Genomic DNA, 21,253 nt, shown 5'->3' with positions numbered 1-21,253 from the left:
TTTTTATTTAAACGCGTAAAATTACAGACCAGTACCCCTAACTTCAGTTTACTGCAGAATCATCGAACATATTCTCAGTTCCTTCTGATTGAGAAGCTTATGTCCACGAATCAGCATGCTTTTAGAAAGCATCGCTTGTGTGAAACTCAGCTTGCCTTTTTTCACATGATGTACCGTGAACTATGGATGAAGGCCAACAGGCAGATTCAATATTTCTAGATTTCCGGAAAGCATTTGACACGGTGCTCCATTGCAGGCTGTTAACGAAGGTACGAGTTTATGGAATAGGTTCACAGGTATGTGAGTGGCTCGAAGACTGCTTAAGTAATACAACCCAGTATGTTGTCATCGACGGCGAGTGTTCATCAGAGACAAGGGTATCGTCGGGAGTGCCCCACTGAAGTGTGATAGCACCGCTCTTGTTTCCTATATACATAAATGATTTGACGGACAAAGTGGGCACCAATCTGCAGTTGTTTGCTGATGATGCTCTGGTGTACAGTAAGGTGTCGAACTTGAGTGACTGTAGACGAAATTTCCAGTTAGTGTGCTGAAATGCAGCTAGCTCTAAATGTGGAAAAATGTAAATAAATGCGGATGAGTAGGAAGAACAAACCTGTAATGTTCGGATACAGTGTCACTATAGTCCTGCTTCACCCAATCACGTCGTTTAAATATCTGGGCGTAAAACGGTTCTACTGTCGCCAACATACATTGCGCCTAAGGACCACGAGGATGGGATACGATAAATTACGGCTCATACGAAGTCATATAGATTCTAATTGCGAGTGTAAGAAGAAAGGAAATGACTTCTTGTCAACGTTTTCCATGTGTTATTTCAATTACGAACATGTTAAACAAAACGAGCGTAGGTCATCATTTCTATATTTGGTCAAACCTACTATTAAAATTGTGGCGACCGTCACCCATTTGTTGCATTAGTTATTTTGTTCTGTACCTGACAGAGGAAGAGAGAGAGCGACTGCTTTGTGCGACAATATAGTGAATTTATTAAGACTCTTGATCGTAACAACAATTTTTACTACTTATTTTGCCTATAATTTATCATCTTTAGATGCATTCTACATTTGCTACAAAAAAAGCACTCCTTCTTCAGGCCACGAGTGGCCTACCGGGATCATCCGACCGTCGTGTCATCCTCGGTGGAGGATGCGGATAGGAGGGGCGTGGGGTCAGCACACCGCTCTCCCGGTCGTAAGACGGTATTCTTGACCGAAGCCGCTACTATTCGGTCGAGTAGCTCTTCAATTGGCATCACGAGGTTGAGTGCACCCCGAAAAATGGCAACAGCGCATGGCGGCCTGGACGGTCACCCATCCAAGTGCCGACCACGCCTGACAGCGCTTAACTTCGGTGATCTCACGGGAACCGGTGTATCCACTGCGGCAAAACCGTTGCCACATTTGCTACACCTATAACTTATTGATATGTATCAATTAATTAATTAATTGAGAGAGTCATTCGAAAACATACCTTTTTAGGTCAGGATAGCGCTATTTTCGGCGTAGTCTCTTTTATGCCAATAATTTTCCTTTTATGTGAGTAAATTCCATCTCTAAAGCGCAGTTCCAGGCGTTCTGTATCAACGTACGAATTCCATAACCTTTGCAACGGATACAAAACTTCCGGACACAAATTTCGGTAGTTGTGGTGAAAGATGGAAATGTCAAACCTGGTACACTGGTCAGGCGTTTCAACCGTTCCTGCATCAAATCTCTCACGCTGACAAAGCATCATGGGGTGAAATACACTGAGATGACAAAAGTCATGGAGTACCTCCTAATAACGCGTCGGATTACCTTTTGTCCGACGCAGTGCAACAACTCGAAGTGGCATGGACTCAACATGTCGTTGGAAGTCTCCTGTAGAAATACTGAGCCATCCTGCCTCTACAGACGTCTATAACTGCGGATTTTGTGCATGAAGTGACCATAAAAGTTCGAAGGGATTCATGTCGGACAATTTGGGTTGCCAACTCATTCGTTCGAATTGTCCAGAATGTTCTTCAAACCAATCGAAACATCTGTGGTCCAGTGACATAACGCATCGTCAAGGGAACATGAAGTCCATGAATAGCTGCAAATGGTCTTCAAGTAGACGAACCCAGTCAGTGATTGGTTCACATGGACCTGAGGCCCCATTCCATTCCATATAAACACTGCTCATCCCATTATGGACCCACCAATACTTTGCCAGTGCCTTGTTGATAACTTGGATCCAAGCTCGAACCCTTCCATCAGCTCTTACCTACTAAAATTGGGACACATCTCACCAGGCCAAAGTTTTACAGTCGTCTAGGGTCCAACCGATATGGTCACTGGCTTTGGAGACGCAATGCCAAGTTGTTAGTAAAGTGTAGCTGCACCACCGTTTAGAATAGGGAAAGTTAGTTTTGTGTGATACTCTGAACACAAGTTACAGCCAGGTGCAGGCCGGATAGCAGTAAGTTACGCTGACCAGCGGTTGCAAAGTGGAATGGAGGCCACAGGGGCCATTGAACCGCTGAAAAGAGTAAACACAGGGGTTCGCATGTTGCAAGCTATAGGCAGAAGGGGCCCACAGGCGCAACCAGAGTGTAGAGCGTACGTGACTTGGAGCGATGCGTTAGCGAAACAGAGCCATGAAGCCGAGTATAAATAGGTGTTGTTTTCTAACGAGATTCATTCAAGTGTTGCAGCTCTCCTGGACGGCAGAGCGTGTCACACTGCCGGGCTACACGCAGCAACAGATGGGGCGACAGTGCCCCAGTCCACGGCGGGTCGTAGGTTCGACCCTCTGTAGCCGACGCGGGGTCTGCAGCCAGCCAGGGCGGGCCACTCTTCGGGTCGCTACCGCGGGCAGTCGTCTCGTCTCCCAACACACGCCGGAGACTTACAAGGCGAGGGCCGCAGGTTCGGGCGCTGGAACGGGGGCGGTCGTTGCTGCCGCATTCTCAGCTACGCCAGCCGGGGAAGAAGCCGCAGCAGGGCCGGCCTTCGGCTCCCGGCGGAGCAGCGGAAAGTCAACGGGGACGGTGGCCGCTCAGTCGGCTGCTGGCGCAGCCATCCTGACGTAATCGGAACTCTACAGCCGGCGAACAAGGCCAGCACGACACAGCTTTGCATTGCACAGGTCGCTGCAGCAGTGGCCTGTGACGCGGACCGAGGTCAACGAACCACTGTAGTGGAAATGAATAAATCATTTGAAAAAGCTCGGTCGAGTTTTAATATGGCACCTTCTGGCACCCATCCACTACATTTGGTGTAAATACGTCGCATTTGGCGTCTGATGCGACAACAAAAGCCATTCGCGTCTGTCTTCTGCTGCCAAACCCCAAAAACGCCAGATTTCCCCGCACTCTGCTAAAGGATACGTTCGTCGTACCCCCGACGTTGATTTCTGCAGTTATTTCACGCTGTTTTGCTTGTCTGTTAGCACTGCACTCAAACGCCGCTGCTATCTGTCGTTAAGCGAAGGCCGTCGGCCAGTAGTTCCAACTACCATTTCGCGTTCAAAGTCTGTTAATTTCCGTCGTGCGGCCATAATCAGGTGGGAGACTTTTTCACATGAGTCATCTGTGTACATATGACAGCTACGCCAACGCACAGCCATCTGTATACGTGCATATCGTTCTTCCGTGGATAGTATTTGACATTTATTCCTTTACAATTTGGATGCTAATAACTAAGAAGAATCTCAACTGTCTTTGCTTCTTCTGGCGCAGGTGCACCAGTTGGAACCCACTATAGCGTTTCTGACGTGTTATGGGGATACGGACGTCTAGTCCACAACAATCAATCGGAGAACCAAATCAGTTGCATTCTTTTTAAAGCGGTCGAAATAACAATGCTGAAAACTAGAATTCGCGTTTCCTTTTGATCAGGAATCAACAAATGTGGCACCATTTCATAGTTTTCTCACAGTTAATTCTTTACACAGGATTTACCGTTCTCTTTCTTCGGATGTGTCTATCTATAGCATCAGCAACTCATTACAACGCCGATCGTCCCGAGCCATGGCATTCACTCTTTCCCCGATTCCATGTGTTGCTGGAGTTTTAGGGCGCACTCGCGCAGGGGTTATCTTCAAGAAAATTGCGGCTTCGTTTGAACTCAGTCGCACATTTCTTAGCTGTTGAAAATAAATAAGTTGCCCGTCGCACACTTTCATGAACCTTTAATGACTATCAAGTGATCAAGTGGCGATAAACTGCAAAAAAAAGGGTAGTGATGACACGATATTGAACGTTACCCTATGTACTCAGATGATGCACTCGAAAGTGTGTTCGACGTGATTGAGATGGCATGACAAGAATTAATAGATTCTGGACGAGGAATGGTATTTAGAGACAGACCCATCGGACGTCAGAAATCGTTAGCGAATTTAGTATTCCGAGATCCACAGTGTCAAGAGTACAACTGTAAGTGTGCTGCTTCTGTGTTGGCAGCGCTGTGTAGCGCTTTGCATTGGATCTCTGACTGCGCTTTCTTTGTAAGAGGAGACTCTGTGGCTGGTCGGACTCGTTGTTGGAAGTTAATCGCCAGTACTGTTGGGCAGTTGGAAGTTAGTCGCCAGCAATGATGGAAGTACTGTTGGGCAGTTGGAGGTGAACAACCAGCAGTGATGGATGTTAGATGTTAGCATTGATGGAGGGTAGAGGTTTGAAGTGTTAGAGTAGTCTAGCGATCTGTACATATTCGGCTTGGAGACTGAATATTATTCATGATTATATACTTTTATACTAGAGGTCAATGACGATTTATATTCGTGTTTGAACTGGATGTCACATTATTAAGGTAAAAAATACATTATTTGGTTTGCAACAAAATCTTTCCTTTGCTAACCACATGCCTATTACTATTTAGTGGCTTTAGTAGTTAGAACCTTTTATTTAGCTGGCAGTATTGACGCTCGCTGTATTGCAGTAGTTCGCGTAATGAAGATTTTTGTGAGGTAAGTGCTTAGTGAAATGTATAGGTTGTTGTTAAGATTTCTTTTTAGTCAGGGCCATTCTTTTGAATTAATTATTTGAAGTCAAGTTGTAATTTTTTTTTGAGCAGTCAGGTTGCGTTGCGTTAGAATATTGTCGCTCAGTACGTTCAGTTTTACTCAGGTGTTTCAGAATCAAATAACGTAGAAGTTTCATCTTCTCCGTCATTCTGCAATTTAAGTACAGACACACTCATTTAAATAAAGAAGTTTCAGTGTGTCGAGAATACAAAATTTCAGGCATCACCTCTCACCACAGATAACGCAGTGGCCGACGGCCTACACTTAACGACCGAGAGCAGCAGTGCTTGCATAAAATTGTCGCTGTTTACAGACAAGCAAGACTGCGAGACATAGCCACAGAAATAAATTTCGGACGTATGACGAACGTATCGATTAGGACAGTGCGGCGAAATTCGGCTTTAACGGCCTATGGCGCAGACGACGGACGCGATTACCTTTACTAACAACGTGATACCGCCTAAAGCGCCTCTCCTGACCTCTTGGCCATATCAGTTGCACCCTAGACGACTGGAAAACCGTGGCATGATCCGATGAGTCCCAACTGTAGTTGATAACATTATGGTAGGTTCGAGTGTGGCGCAGACCCCGCAAAACCATGGATCCCGACTGTCATTGTCAACAAGGCACTGTGCAAGCTATTGGTGGCTCCATAATGGTGTGGGCTATGATTTCGTGGAATGGACTGGGTTCTATGGTGCAGCTAAACCGATAATTGACCATTTGCAACCATTCATTCAGTTCATGTTCCCAAACAATGATGGAATCTTTATGATGATAATGCTCCATGTCTCCGGGCCACAATTGTTCGCAATTAGTTTGAAAAACATTCTGGGCAATTCGAGGGAATGATATGGCTACCCAAATCACCCGATATGAATCCCATCGAATATTAGTGGGACATAATCAAGAGGTCAGTTCGTGCACAAAATCCGGCATCGGTGACACTTCTGGCGTTACGGACGGTTTATCATGGCTCAATATTTCTGCAGGGGAATTCCAACGACTTGTTGACTCCATGTCGCGTAGAGTTGCTGCAGCATGCCTGGCAAAAAGAGGTCTGATGCGATGTATCAAGGTACCCCATGACTTTGGTCACCTTAGTGTAGGCTTACGATACTTAGTAATATGTCCCATAAAAACCTTCTTGATGTTATAGCCATCTCACAGACAAGTGAAGGTATTGTTTCCTTTATTCACGTTTTTGTGAGAAGAATCGAAGAAAAACACGCATTTATTTACATATGTTAAATAAAGTGGCCGTAGAAACCCGATGAATGTTCCAGGAAAAACCAATGCTCAATAATCATACCTTTCCAACTCATCGAAGTGGGAAGTTAATGGATTTGACAACAGGACTGATTTGGTAACTGCTAAGGGAGGTAGAAAGCTTGTCAGTATGTGACAAGTGGGTTCAACGCTATTATCGTAACCCTCACGGGCATGATACCAGTAGGATGATCCAGTCAAAGAGTGCAGGTCACACGATAGACAACTCGAGGAATCTACGGATTCTGACTGATCTGCCCAGTCCCCTGATTTTTCGTCAATATAGTTTTTCTGGGATGTAATGGGAGGACATACTTTCAACACAGCCTCCAGTCAGCAGTCTTCATGAATTGACACACGGCCATAATATGTATCAGCCAGGGCAAGAAATTCCTCATGCTGACATTCCGATCCAGTTTGCTTCCATGCCAAAACGAATAAAAAACTATATTCATTTACGTGGGGGCCGCACGTCATACTGGCGACGATAAAGGGCATCAATTCTGAATATAATGCAAATTTAATTACTTAACATCCATTATATCTGAAACTTCCTGGCAGATTAAAACTGTGTGCCGGACCGAGACTCGAACTCGTGGCCTTTGCCTTTTGCGGGCAAGTGCTCTACCAACTGAGCTACCCAAGCACGACTCACGCCCCGTCCTCACGGCTTTATTCCGACAAAGCTGTGAGGACGGGGCGTGAGTCGTGTTTGGGTAGCTCAGTTGGTAGAGCACTTGCCCGCGAAAGGCAAAGGTCCCGAGTTCGAGTCTCGGTCCGGCACACAGTTTTAATCTGCCAGGAGGTTTCATATCAGCGCACACTCCGCTGCAAAGTGAAAAACTCATTCTGGATCCATTACGTCTGATAAACACCAGACTGACACTTCATGAGGTAGCACCTTCCACTTCCCTCTATGTACATATAAAGCTATGAAATGTTCAAGATGCATCAGTCTTCAAAGGAAGATGTACAATATTAGGTGTGAATTTGTAAATGTCTGGAAAAATCTGTGAATTCTAAATGCTATATAAAGAGGTTAAGCATTACATCTGATTTTCCTGAAACAATTCACAATTAAAGATGGCTTGTCTGTTGCTTGACAAAAGCACCACATTGCAGCTTAAAAATCAGCGGGCTGTCTGAAAAACTCGAATGTTTCATCTCGCAACATGTACTGGATACTGCAGAGTAATGCTATATTAAAAACAGAATCTAAACGCAACATTTAGAAAAGATGTTGCTGTCACAGCTGTGTGAAAGTGGCTTGCATCTACCATTTCTGATTTTTAGGAGTTCAGTTTATCTGTGGCCAAACTGTATAGCGAATAGCCAATGGTGAGAGAACACTCATGGAAACGAAGTTAAATAGTAAATATATTGTACTCTGTATTTGTGGCGTTTAATGTGCTCTGTATATTTGCAGAACTTTTCACAAATATACGGCATTACCGTAGCGATAATCTTCATATGAAAAATTCATGTCCAAATTCTTTAGCACGTGCGCAAGTCTAAGTATTTGTGTGTGAGTTCTTTGTAAGTAAGCATGCAGCCTATATGTAGAGAACTTACACGAGAAATACGTTTGGTGCGTAATTGCCCAGAGAACGAGCACTTGCAGCTTATCGCCATGTTTAGGACTTCGACAAATGTCGAATCGTTCCCACGAGGGACATGGGAACGTCATACGCGACTAATTAAAACTGTGCGACAGACCGAGACTCGAACTCGGGACCTTTGCCCTTCCCGGGCAAGTTCTCTACCGACTTAGCTACCTACGCACGGCTCGCGACCCGTCCTCAGACCTTTACTTTCGCCAGTACCTTATCTCCTACTTCCCATACTTCACAGAAATTCTCCTGCCAGATTTGCAGGAGTAGCACCCCTGGAAGAAACGCTATTGAGGAGACATGGCTTAGCCATAGCCTAAGGAATGTTTCCGGAATGAAATCATCTGTCTGCAGCGGAGAGTGCGCTATTATTAAACTTCTTGACGCGTCGCAGATTAAAATTCTGTGCCAGGCCGAGTCTCGAACTCGAGACCTTGCCGGGCAAGTGCTCTACTTTTTTTCCCCTACACAGTATTGACAATAAGTTAAGTAGTTTATAATTTAAATATACAGTGTCTCACTACACAATATAGACCACAAGATGTTATTTACTACACTTTTTATAACAGATTGATTGCCTAACTTTACGTTTCGTATAATAAATTACATGGTTACAATCATTTTTCCAAGAATATAAACGGAGAACAGGGGGACACAAAGCGTCAAAGCGTCCTTTGCCTTCTTGTGTAAGAAACCACCCGGGAAATAGGTCTCTGCAACGAGCCAGTTGGTGAATCTACATTGTCTTCTTGATAAATAGTGACCTAGCCGACTGAGTGCCTCAGACGTGAACGAAGCCTTCTAATTGAACATCAGCCTTATACTCCTCGCCAAACACGTGGAACACTCAATTAGCCGGAAGATCTGCGACTGGAGCTCCTAAATAATGGCGAAACTTGCTCTCTATTGTCCGTGTCGCCGTAGAATATTACGTACCTCTTGTAGTATATACCGAAATACTAAGACATCCTTATGAACTTACCGGTGAAGATAATGTGCCGTCATTTCTTGTCTCCAGTTCAGGTCTCTTCCAGGTATCGACTGAGCTACCCAAGCACAACTGCCAGCCCCTCCTCACAGCTTTAGTTCCGCCAGTGCTCAATCTCCTATTTTCCAAACGCCTGGTCCGGCACACAGTTTTAATCTGTCAGCAAGTTTCATGTTAGCGCACATTCCGCTGAAGAGTGAAAAAACGAGTTGTGACGACATGCACTCAGTACAACAGTGAGGCAAGAACAGGAGGCACGGGTGCTTCCGAAAAGACTACAGACCGAGAAGAACGGAGGATTACTATAATTAAACTTCCTAGCAGATTAAAACTATGTGCCGGACTGAGACTCGAACTCAGGACCTTTGCCTTTCACGGGCAAGTGCTCCACCAACTGAGCTACCCAAGCAGGACTCACGCCCTGTCCTCACAGCTTTAATTCCAAATTGTTCAAACGGCTCTGAGTACTATGCGACTTAACTTCTGAGGTCATCAGTCGCCTACAACTTAGAACTAATTAAACCTAACTAACCTAAGGACTTCACACACATCCAAGCCCGAGGCAGGATTCGAACCTGCGACCGTAGCAGTCGCGCGGATCCGGACTGAGCGCCTAGAACCGCTAGACCACCGCGGCCGGCAGCTTTAATTGCAAAAAAATGGTTCAAATGGCTCTGAGCACTATGGGACCCAACTTCTGAGGTCATTAGTCCCCTAGAACTTAGAACTAGTTAAACCTAACTAACCTAAGGACATCACAAACATCCATGCCCGAGGCAGGATTCGAACCTGCGACCGTAGCGGTCTTGCGGTTCCAGACTGCAGCGCCTTTAACCGCAAGGCCACTTCGGCCGGCGGCTTTAATTCCGCCAGATTCTAGATTATTATAATGGCTCTGGCAAACAGACGACTGACAACACCTGAAGTATGGACAGAGGTTACGGCGGCGTGTCACTGCGAATATTACTGGAAATCGGATTCATATCTCGAACTGCTACGCGTCGTTTACTGCGTCGGTTACCGCTGTCATACCGCAGGCGGAAGAGACTTGCACCGTGTAGTCAGCGTCAGCTGGGACACAAGATAGCATTCTGCCGTAGTATTGGAAGACGAATTTCGCTTCCTTTTATGGCGGTCATATCGACGCTGTTTGTATAGACGGCCTGGTGAAAGGTCAGCGGAAGCAGAACTGTCGAGACCCTTACCTCTCCAACTCCTCGAATTATGGTATACAGAGATGTTGAATATAAAACAAGACTTACTTGTTAATTTTTGAACGACGGCTGAATGCTCATCAGTTTGTGTTAGAAATGGTAAATCCTGTTGTCATGACCAGGTCACAATATGGCATATTTCAGCAGGGTACTGCAAGGTCCTACACAGTGGTTGACTCCAGAAAGGACTTGAGGAAAGTAGTGATCCTTGATTGGCTTGCCAGGGCCTCTGGTTCGTTGCCCATAGAGAACGTCTGGGATGCGATGAGAAGACGTACACTTTCACACCAGCCTCCAGCCAGCATTCTTCGTAAACTGACACGGCATGTGAAACTTCCTGGCAGATTAAAACTGTGTGCCGGACCGAGACTCGAACTCGGGACTTCGCCTTTCGCGGGCAATTGCCCTACCATCTGAGCTACCCAAGCACGACTCACGCCCCGACCTCACAGCCCTACTTCTGCCAGTACCTCGTCTCCTACCTTCCAGACTTTACAGAAGCTCTCCTGCGAACCTTGCAGAACTAGCACTCCTGAAAGAAAGGATATTGCACAGACATGGCTTAGCCACAACCTAGCGGATGTTTCCAGAATGAGATTTTCACTCTGCAGCGGAGTGTGCGCTGATATAAAACTTCCTGGCAGATTAAAACTGTGTGTCGGACCGAGACTCGAACTGGAAGGTAGGAGACGAGGTACTGGCAGAAGTTGTGCTGTGAGGTCGGGGCGTGAGTCGTGCTTGGGTATGGTAGAGCACTTGCCCGCGAAAGGCAAAGCCCCGGGTTCGAGTCTCGGTCTGGCACAGTTTTTATCTGCCAGGAAGTTTCATATCAGCGCACACTCCGCTGCAGAGTGAAAATCTCATTCTGACACGGCACGTGTTTAAGGCATGTCAAGAAATTCCTCAAGACGACAAAACGCAATGAATAAAGAGGTGAATTCGTGAATATGGAGACCGCGCCAAATACCAATGTAGATGACGGACATTACTTCCGAATAGAATTAAAAATTAATCATTTAATACTTGTTATATCGCGAAAATATCAAATTTGATAAATACGGGACACTTTTTTCGGTATAAACTTCACATTCCCGTCGGTGTAATATATAGGGGACTTATAGTTTCGCTATGTGCCTGAGGGTATGAATTAAGGCCCGCATGACAACAACTAATTATCATTCATCTATTTACGTGTCCGGTCAGCATTTCCAAAAAATAGCAACTGCGATAGCTTTGTCATTTCCTTCGTAAACATCCTGTATTGTGTACGGGTTGTCCAGGAGGGGGCATACAAGTAGGTGGTTTGGATCGTCTTCATCCCCGCAATCGCAAGAGATGTCTGCGCTCGCTGGAAGGATTCCCCATTTCTTCAGGTTGGTCTTGCATCGGGGGACGCCCGCTCTTAGGTGGTTGAGGGACCTCCATACAGGGTATTTTAAGTTTGCGCCAACTAATTATGAAAAGTATGTTCATGACTAAGAGCTCTGTCACTTACGTATGAGTCGACACTTCTGAATTAATTATAGAGGAACCGAGAGGCACATTATAATGTCAATAACAGTGACAACTTTAGGGCGCTGATGACCTCGATGTTGAGCGCCCATAAACCCCAACACATACACACACACAACAGTGACAACCGACAGTGCCAGCGCTAGTAAAATACGAGATTGTGCCTGACAAATAAAAGTAAATATATGAAGTAACAACAGTTTTAAGCTACTCAATGACTCAGAACAGTGTTGCGTTCGAAGTTCTGATAGGTACGTATAACTGAAAAGTAATTTTCTTCGTTCGTTTGCGTTCACGTGATTTGCGGAGCAGGATGTGGTGCTTTCCTAATAACCCGTGCCGCAAACATGCGACAGTGTAGTAGCGAGGGACACAGGACTGTCGTATCGATCTCCGGCCAGCGACGGGGGACAGTGACTCGGTTATAAGCACACGTGGCAGCCCCTCGTGATGAGATTCAGGAAATCGTTCCGCAAACAACTGGTAATCTCCAACTTCGCATCTGTTTTACGGTACAGTGAGGAACGTTTTACACGCAACTGAACGGCTGAAATATTTTTCGGTGCTAAAAGAATTTAGCGTCAAACGATACATACGAAAAAAAATGTATTTTCGATCTATTCAAATGTTGTTACGTTACAGTAATTTCGTTTTCTCCTAAACTTTACTCTTATAAGTACTTAAACTTTTCTATGCGGCACGTTATTTTTTTAAGACAACCTGCTGTTCTTTTTTGTCTTGTCTTTTTGCATTAAATTTTCTACAAATTGTTCGACATCGTCAATAGAATTTTCAGTGCGTCATTCGAATGCACAGAGACGCTGCCTATTCTCATTAATGTGACAACCTACTGCCTACAGGAAAATTAAAGAGACCTTTGGAGATAAGAGAACCACTTGTATGAATATCAAGAGCTCAGATGGAAACCCAGTTCTAAGCAAAGAAGGGAAAGCAGAAAGGTGGAAGGAGTATATAGAGGGTCTATACAAGGGCGATGTACTTCAGGACAATATTATGGAAATGGAAGAGGATGTGGATGAAGTTAAAATGGGAGATACGATACTGCGTGAAGAGTTTGACAGAGCACTGAAAGACCTGAGTCGAAACAAGGCCCCGGGAGTAGACAACATTCCATTAGAACTACTGACGGCCTTGGGGGAGCCAGTCCTGACAAAACTCTACCATCTGGTGAGCAAGATGTATGAGACAGGCGAAATACCCTCAGACTTCAAGAAGAATATAATAATTCCAATCCCAAAGAAAGCAGGTGTTGACAGATGTAAAAATTACCGAACTATCAGTTTAATAAGTCACATCTGCAAATACTAACACAAATTCTTTACAGACGAATGGAAAAACTGGTAGAAGCCGACCTCGGGGAAGATCAGTTTGGATACCGTAGAAATGTTGGAATACACAAAACAGATACAGAAGGATGTAGATTGCAGTAGGTACTGGGAGATGAAGAAGCTTGCACAGGATAGAGTAGCATGGAGAGCTGCATCAAACCAGTCTCAGGACTGAAGACCACCACAACAACAACAACACAAGGGCGTTTGAAAAGTCCGTGCAAAAATAAAAATTACGTACGTGTGTGGGGTAAACCTTTTTTATTTTTCGACATGGTCTCCTTTTAGACCCTCGTATCAAAAGCCTGGATAACCACATCTTGCAGCGCGGACCGCTGCAAGATATGCAGCAAGAGAGTCAGTGGGGTTCTGGAAGGTACCCGTAGGGATGTAGCTTCATGCCGACTCCAGTAGCGTGGTCAGTTGCGCTAGGTTTCACGGTTGAGGATCCATGGCGCAAACAATTCGATCGACGCGGTGTCATTGATTCTCCACTGGGTTTAAATCCGAGGGATTTGGTGGCCACAAGAGTAAAGTAAACTCTTACTGCTGCTCATCGAAACACGCAAGTACACTGTGAGCTGTCTGACACGTTGTGTTGTCCAGCTAGTAGATGCCATCGTGCTGAGGAAAAGCTGCATATAGAGGTGGACATGGTCCCCAAGCTAACGACCATCTGTCCGATGGAGCATAATACGTGATTCCATCTGTCCGATGGAGCATAAAACGTGCTGAATCTGAGACAGGCCACCTGTTACAACTCAGTGGACATCCAGTTGCAGTACTTGCGTGAAAATTCCAGCCCTCGTGACCGATGAGGAGCAGTGAGCATAGGAGCATGAACGAAGAGCTTACTGAGGAATCCCCCATACAGCAACTTTCGCTGAACGGTCGCCTGTTGGTAGCCCGTTCATTCTACTGGGCGGTCAGTTGCTCAACAGTTGCACGTCTTTACGCCCGTACACGTCTCCGCAGACACGGTTAACCCCTGTCATTTATGGCTCGTGGTGCACCACAGGTTTTGGATAACACCATGTCGCCATGCACGGTATACTTCAACCACGCGGGCACGCGTACAGCTTACAAACTTAGCACGAACGCGAACGATCGTGCCCTTTCTGACGTCAGATAAAGCGCTCCGTTTTCGCATTACGACAACGACTGCATTTTTGTCCGTGTCCCCCCTCCCCGACACGCTTTTATACACCCTCCACTGCTACTGCTGCCACCTGCCGTCTGCGAGTGGCTACAGCACATTGACGTCGAACGTAGGCTGTGGTCACATTAATGTGGCTGCACCGTGTAAATGGCTGCACATAGTTTTGATGAAAATCTGCATTTCTGTTCAAATGGTTCAAATGGCTCTGAGCACTATGGGACCTAACATCTGAGGTTATCAATTCCCTAGAACTTAGAACTACTCAAACCTAACTAACCTAAGGACATCACACACATCCATGCCCGAGGCACGATTCGAACCTGCGATCGTTGCAATTGCACGGTTCCAGACTGTAGCGCCTAGAACCGCTCGGCCACACCGGCCGGCGTGCCTCAGCGATACAGATAGCCGTACCGTAGGTACAACCACAACGGAGGGGTATCTGTTGAGAGGCCAGACAAACGTGTGGTTCCTGAAGAGGGGCAGCAGCCTTTTCAGTAGTTGCAAGGGCAACAGTCTGGATGATTGACTGATCTGGCCTTGTAACAATAACCAAAACGGCCTTGCTGTGCTGGTACTGCGAACGGCTGAAAGCAAGGGGAAACTACGGCCGTAATTTTTCCCGAGGGCATGCAGCTTTACTGTATGATTAGATGATGATGGCGTCCTCTTGGGTAAAATATTCCGGAGGTAAAATAGTCCCCCATTCGGATCTCCGGGCGGGGACTACTCAAGAGGATGTCGTTATCAGGAGAAAGAAAACTGGCGTTCTACGGATCGGAGCGTGGAATGTCAGATCCCTTAATCGGGCAGGTAGGTTAGAAAATTTAAAAAGGGAAATGGATAGGTTAAAGTTAGATATAGTGGGAATTAGTGAAGTTCGGTGGCAGGAGGAACAAGACTTGTGGTCAGGTGACTACAGGGTTATAAACACAAAGTCAAATAGGGGTAATGCAGGAGTAGGTTTAATAATGAATAGGAAAATAGGAATGCGGGTAAGCTACTACAAACAGCGTAGTGAACGCATTATTGTGGCCAAGATAGATACGAAGCCCACACCTACTACAGTAGTACAAGTTTATATGCCAACTAGCTCTGCAGATCACGAAGAAATTGAAGAAATGTATGATGAAATAAAAGAAATTATTCAGATAGTGAAGGGAGACGAAAATTTAATAGTCATGGGTGACTGGAATTCGAGTGTAGGCAAAGGGAGAGAAGGAAACGTAGTAGGTGAATATGGATTGGGGGGAAGAAATGAAAGAGGAAGCCGCCTGGTAGAATCTTGCACAGAGCACAACTTAATCTTAGCTAACACTTGGTTTAAGAATCATGATAGAAGGTTGTATACATGGAAGAACCCTGGAGATACTAAAAGTTATCAGATAGATTATATAATGGTAAGACAGAGATTTAGGAACCAGGTTTTAAATTGTAAGACATATCCAGGGGCAGATGTGGACTCTGACCACAATCTATTGGTTATGACCTGTATATTAAAACTGAAGAAACTGCAAAAAGGTGGGAATTTAAGGAGATGGGACCTGGATAAACTGACTAAACCAGAGGTTGTACAGAGTTTCAGGGAGAGCATAAGGGAACAATTGACAGGAATGGGGGAAAGAAATACAGTAGAAGAAGATTGGGTAGCTTTGAGGGATGAAGTAGTGAAGGCAGCGGAGGATCAAGTAGGTAAAAAGACGAGGGCTAGTAGAAATCCTTGGGTAACAGAAGAAATATTGAATTTAATTGATGAAAGGAGAAAATATAAAAATGCAGTAAATGAAGCAGGCAAAAGGGAATACAAACGTCTCAAAAATGATATCGACAGGAAGTGCAAAATGGCTAAGCAGGGATGGCTAGAGGACAAATGTAAGGATGTAGAGGCTTATCTCACTAGGGGTAAGATAGATACTGCCTACAGGAAAATTAAAGAGACCTTTGGAGATAAGAGAACCACTTGTATGAACATCAAGAGCTCAGATGGAAACCCAGTTCTAAGCAAAGAAGGGAAAGCAGAAAGGTGGAAGGAGTATATAGAGGGTCTATACAAGGGCGATGCACTTGAGGACAATATTATGGAAATGGAAGAGGATGTAGATGAAGATGAAATGGGAGATACGATACTGCGTGAAGAGTTTGACAGAGCACTGAAAGACCTGAGTCGAAACAAGGCCCCCGGAGTAGACAACATTCCATTGGAACTACTGACGGCCTTGGGAGAGCCAGTCCTGACAAAACTCTTCCATCTGGTGAGCAAGATGTATGAAACAGGCGAAATACCCTCAGACTTCAAGAAGAATATAATAATTCCAATCCCAAAGAAAGCAGGTGTTGACAGATGTGAAAATTACCGGACAATCAGCTTAATAAGCCACAGCTGCAAAGTACTAACACGAATTCTTTACAGACGAATGGAGAAACTAGTAGAAGCCGACCTCGGGGAAGATCAGTTTGGATTCCGTAGAAATACTGGAACACGTGAGGCAATACTGACCTTACGACTAATCTTAGAAGAAAGATTAAGGAAAAGCAAACCTACGTTTCTAGCATTTGTAGTCTTAGAGAAAGCTTTTGACAATGTTGACTGGAATACTCTATTTCAAATTCTAAAGGTGGCAGGGGTAAAATACAGGGAGCGAAAGGCTATATACAATTTGTACAGAAACCAGATGGCAGTTATAAGAGTCGAGGGGCATGAAAGGGAAGCAGTGGTTGGGAAGGGAGTAAGACAGGGTTGTAGCCTCTCCCCAATGTTATTCAATCTGTATATTGAGCAAGCAGTAAAGGAAACAAAAGAAAAATTTGGAGTAGGTATTAAAATCCATGGAGAAGAAATAAAAACTTTGAGGTTCGCCGATGACATTGTAATTCTGTCAGAGACAGCAAAGGACTTGGAAGAGCAGTTGAACGGAATGGATGGTGTCTTGAAGGGAGGATATAAGATGAACATCAACAAAAGCAAAACGAGGATAATGGAATGTAGTCGAATTAAGTCGGGTGATGCTGAGGGAATTAGATTAGAAAATGAGACACTTAAAGTAGTAAAGGAGTTTTGCTATTTGGGGAGCAAAATAACTGATGATGGTCGAAGTAGAGAGGATATTAAATGTAGACTGGCAATGGCAAGGAAAGCGTTTCTGAAGAAGAGAAATTTGTTAACATAGAGTATAGATTTAAGTGTCAGGAAGTCATTTCTGAAAGTATTTGTATGGAGTGTAGCCATGTATGGAAGTGAAACATGGACAGTAAATAGTTTGGACAAGAAGAGAATAGAAGCTGTCGAAATGTGGTGTACAGAAGAATGCTGAAGATTAGATGGGTAGATCACGTAACTAATGAGGAAGTATTGAATAGGATTGGGGAGAAGAGAAGTTTGTGGCACAACTTGACCAGAAGAAGGGATCGGTTGGTAGGACATGTTCTGAGGCATCAAGGGATCACCAATTTAGTATTGGAGGGCAGCGTGGAGGGTAAAAATCGTAGGGGGAGACCAAGAGATGAATACACTAAGCAGATTCAGAAGGATGTAGGTTGCAGTAGGTACTGGGAGATGAAGAAGCTTGCACAGGATAGAGTAGCATGGAGAGCTGCATCAAACCAGTCTCAGGACTGAAGACCACAACAACATCAACCGTGTAAATGGCTGCACATAGTTTTGATGAAAATATGCATTTCTGTTCAAATGGTTCAAATGGCTCTGAGCACTATGGGACTTAACATCTGAGGTTATCAATCCCCTAGAACTTAGAACTACTCAAACCTAACTAACCTAAGGACATCACACACATCCATGCCCGAGGCACGATTCGAACCTGCGATCGTTGCTGCTGCACGGTTCCAGACTGTAGCGCCTAGAACCGCTCGGCCACACCGGCCGGCTTCGACACATCCATCGACCATTTCGAAACCTTTTGGCAACGGCAGTAAACTAGGACAATCGATAACATAGCAACAATGACAGTTATTGCTTACTTTTCTCAGTCTGATGAAGATAAATAAACCGATAAATAGGGTGACTTCGTGACTGCAGAAAGTAAATGTATTTGTTTGTCCGAGAAGCTGAATCCCTTCGTGTAAAACAATTTTTGTTCAGAGTTTACAGGAAAAAAGTACTGCATTACATAGTATTTTGCAGGGCCACAGTATTCTTTCGTGTTAAGGAGTTTTTTACATTAAGCGTTTTCGTATTAAACATTATGACAACAATCATGGTGACTGAATTTACTTCTTGTTCAATAGTTTGGTCATAGAGAACACTGAGCTTAACCAATGCCATGTGTTGTGATTTCCACATCAAAAGTTCCAATAACGTTAACAAAGCCGATAGCCGTCACGTACTTACAACATTCTTCATCTTCACGAATGGCTTCTTCCTGTGTTGCAACTACTGAAAAGAAGCTCGCAGTAGGATGAAATTTTGATGAGCGTATGTCACAGGTATTGTCGGCCTGAGCAAAGCAGTAGAAAATTATGTGGGGCCCTATTGAATACGTATTTAAATTCGTTATCCAGGATGGGTGTTGATTTACCATAAATCAGACATTCGTGTGTTGTACACATTATGCGAAAATTGCAACATACTGGACGAGCAGCCCGAACGGATGCAAGCTCAGGGAAAGTGTACAATAGCATGTCGAAGATGGCCGAGATAGCGTACACGCAGGTCCAGTAAAGCCTACTTTCGTGTGGCTGCAAAGGTCAGTGGTGCCCCGAAGTCAGAAAGTGTTAGTAAACGAAGATGAACCGTAAATGAACGCACCACAATATCTCAGCAACGTCAAGGTGGCGGCAGCATCATGAGAATCATTGATGTTTCTGGAGGTGGTTTCACCATGCTGTGACATTTTGGCTCGTGATGCGTGCTTGAAAGCAGTTTGTACCAGTGTGTCAGTGGCGGCGGCGAGCGCGTATTTGGCCATGCAAACTTATCGCAGCATGGGATGGCGGATATCTTGCCTGCACGATTATAACGCACTGTACAACATCGAGCACAGCGGTAGATCGACGTTCCAGCCTTTTAAAAGGATATCGACTCTTCGCCGGCAACTGCTGCAACTGAACCGTAGCACTGATGCTATTGTGTGGGCTTCCATTGTCCCGTAATGACCATCACCTCGGACTGTAAAGGTCACACAAGCAATGCCCGCAAGCTTATTTGTCGCTATCGTGATGGCCGTAATATAGCAGCCTTCATTTCTAAATAGAATAAAGATAAACATCTAACCGTCAGTTATAATGGTTTGATGCCATGCTGCTTACAACAAGCGAACTACATTGTTAAATACTGAAGTGTATCGGGAGAGCTACTGCTACGTTGGGAAGCAATGATGGGCTATGTACCGTGTCCCCCTCTGGCACATTTAGTATTTCAGCAAGACAGTGCCTCACTACAACTGGCAGGGAATGTGCGTTTTTCAAATTTGCTGCTGAACATTTCAGGCTGCTAAATTGTGCTCATGACGGTAACCTCTGATATTTGAGTGTTGTCATTGTAGAACAGATTGAAGCGCGACGGCCACTATCATACTACATGTGTTGCCTGTTGACACTCGTCTCGGTATCTTGGGCCGATGTCTTTTTTTTTTTCGGGTAGCATTGTCAAATATTTATCCTCCATTGCTGAAGACGGGCAGAGGAAGCAGATGGACAGTGGAGGATGAATCTTTGACAATGATAGTTGCTTGTACTTTTTTTGGGCGAAACAACAGAAAAATTACCAAACGATCATCGACCGAGGATCCCAAGACGGACGCCATCAGGCAACACTCTCAACACATGATTACTCGGATGTCCCACACTGTGCCACATCGTCGACTGCTAACCAAAATACGAAAGTAACATCGGGCGTGCCTCAAGAAATCGTGACAGGACCTGTAATAACCTCAGTATAGATAAACGGTTTATGACATAGTTTCGGATCTGCAATATGGTTAGCTGACGATGCTGTTGTCAACACGGAGGTATCGTTAGACGATCATAATAAAATGCAGGGAGGCATGTACTTAATTTTCGCTTGGTTTAATGAAAGTCAACGCCCTTTAATTGCGGATAAATGTAAGATAATATCAGTAACAAAGAGAAGGAATCTTACAGTACACGATAACAATATTATTGTCACATCGTGAAAGTATGCAAGGAAATGTGAAGCTAACGTAAAGTCAGTATTAGGAAAAGCGGATGGAAGATTTATTGTAAGGAATCTGGCTTAGTGCAGGGTGTCTGTAAGGGGAATTGCGTAAGACGCTATTCCGACAAATTCTAGAATACTGTTCCAGCGTTTGGAGTGCTTACCAAGTAAGCATGACAACAGACATGGAAAGAACTCAGAGATGCGCTGCTAGAACTCTGACCCGTCGGTATAGCCTGTACTAAATTGCAACAGGTATGCTCGGGGAACTTAATTGGGAATCACTGTATAAAAGACGACGTGGCTCTCGTGAAACCCCGGCGGGTAAAGTTAGAAAACCTGCATTCGTAGACGACTCTTCTTCCTTTCTAGGGCCTTTATCCCCTATCTTCGTGAGGTCGACATGCTAATCTGGATTTGACAATGTTTCTATTCACAGTATATATAAATGACCTTGTGGATAACATCGGAACTTCACTGAGGCTTTTTGCGGATGATGCTGTAGTATATCGAGAGGTTGTAACAATAGAAAACTGTACTGAAATGCAGGAGGATCTGCAACGAATTGACGCATGGTGCAGGGAATGGAAATTGAAACTCAATGTAGACAAGTGTAATGTGCTGCGAATACATAGAAAGAAAGATCCTTTATCATTTATTTACAATATAGCACGTCAGCAACTGGAAGCAGTTAATTCCATAAATTATCTGGGAGTAGGCATTAGGAGTAATTTAAAATGGAATGACCATATAAAATTAATCGTCGGTAAAGTAGATGCCAGACTGAGATTCATTGGAAGAATCCTAAGGAACTGCAGTCCGAAAACAAAGGAAGTAGGGTACAGTACACTTGTTCACTCACTGCTTGAATACTGCTCACCGGCGTGGGATCCGTACCAGATAGGGTTGATAGAAGAGATAGAGAGGATCCAACGGAGAGCAGGGGGGTTTGTTACACGATCATTTAGTAACCGCGAAAGCGTTACGGAGATGATAGATAAACTCCAGAGGA

At 44.6% G+C, this 21,253-nt stretch overlaps 1 protein-coding gene and 1 pseudogene across 1 annotated transcript in view; both read right to left on the bottom strand.

Annotated features, from left to right (window-relative positions):
- LOC126162913 (clavesin-2-like) overlaps nt 1-21,253 on the bottom strand; it is a 244,933-nt gene that overhangs the window by 195,182 nt on the left and 28,498 nt on the right. The window lies entirely within an intron of this gene.
- LOC126163853 (5S ribosomal RNA) lies at nt 1,303-1,420 on the bottom strand (annotated as a pseudogene).

This window comes from Schistocerca cancellata, chromosome 2 (assembly GCF_023864275.1).
Source record: "Schistocerca cancellata isolate TAMUIC-IGC-003103 chromosome 2, iqSchCanc2.1, whole genome shotgun sequence".
NCBI classification, from domain to species: Eukaryota; Metazoa; Arthropoda; class Insecta; order Orthoptera; family Acrididae; genus Schistocerca; species Schistocerca cancellata.
The sequence above is the reverse complement of the archived record's forward strand: the minus strand, read 5'-3'. Positions and strand labels throughout refer to the sequence as shown.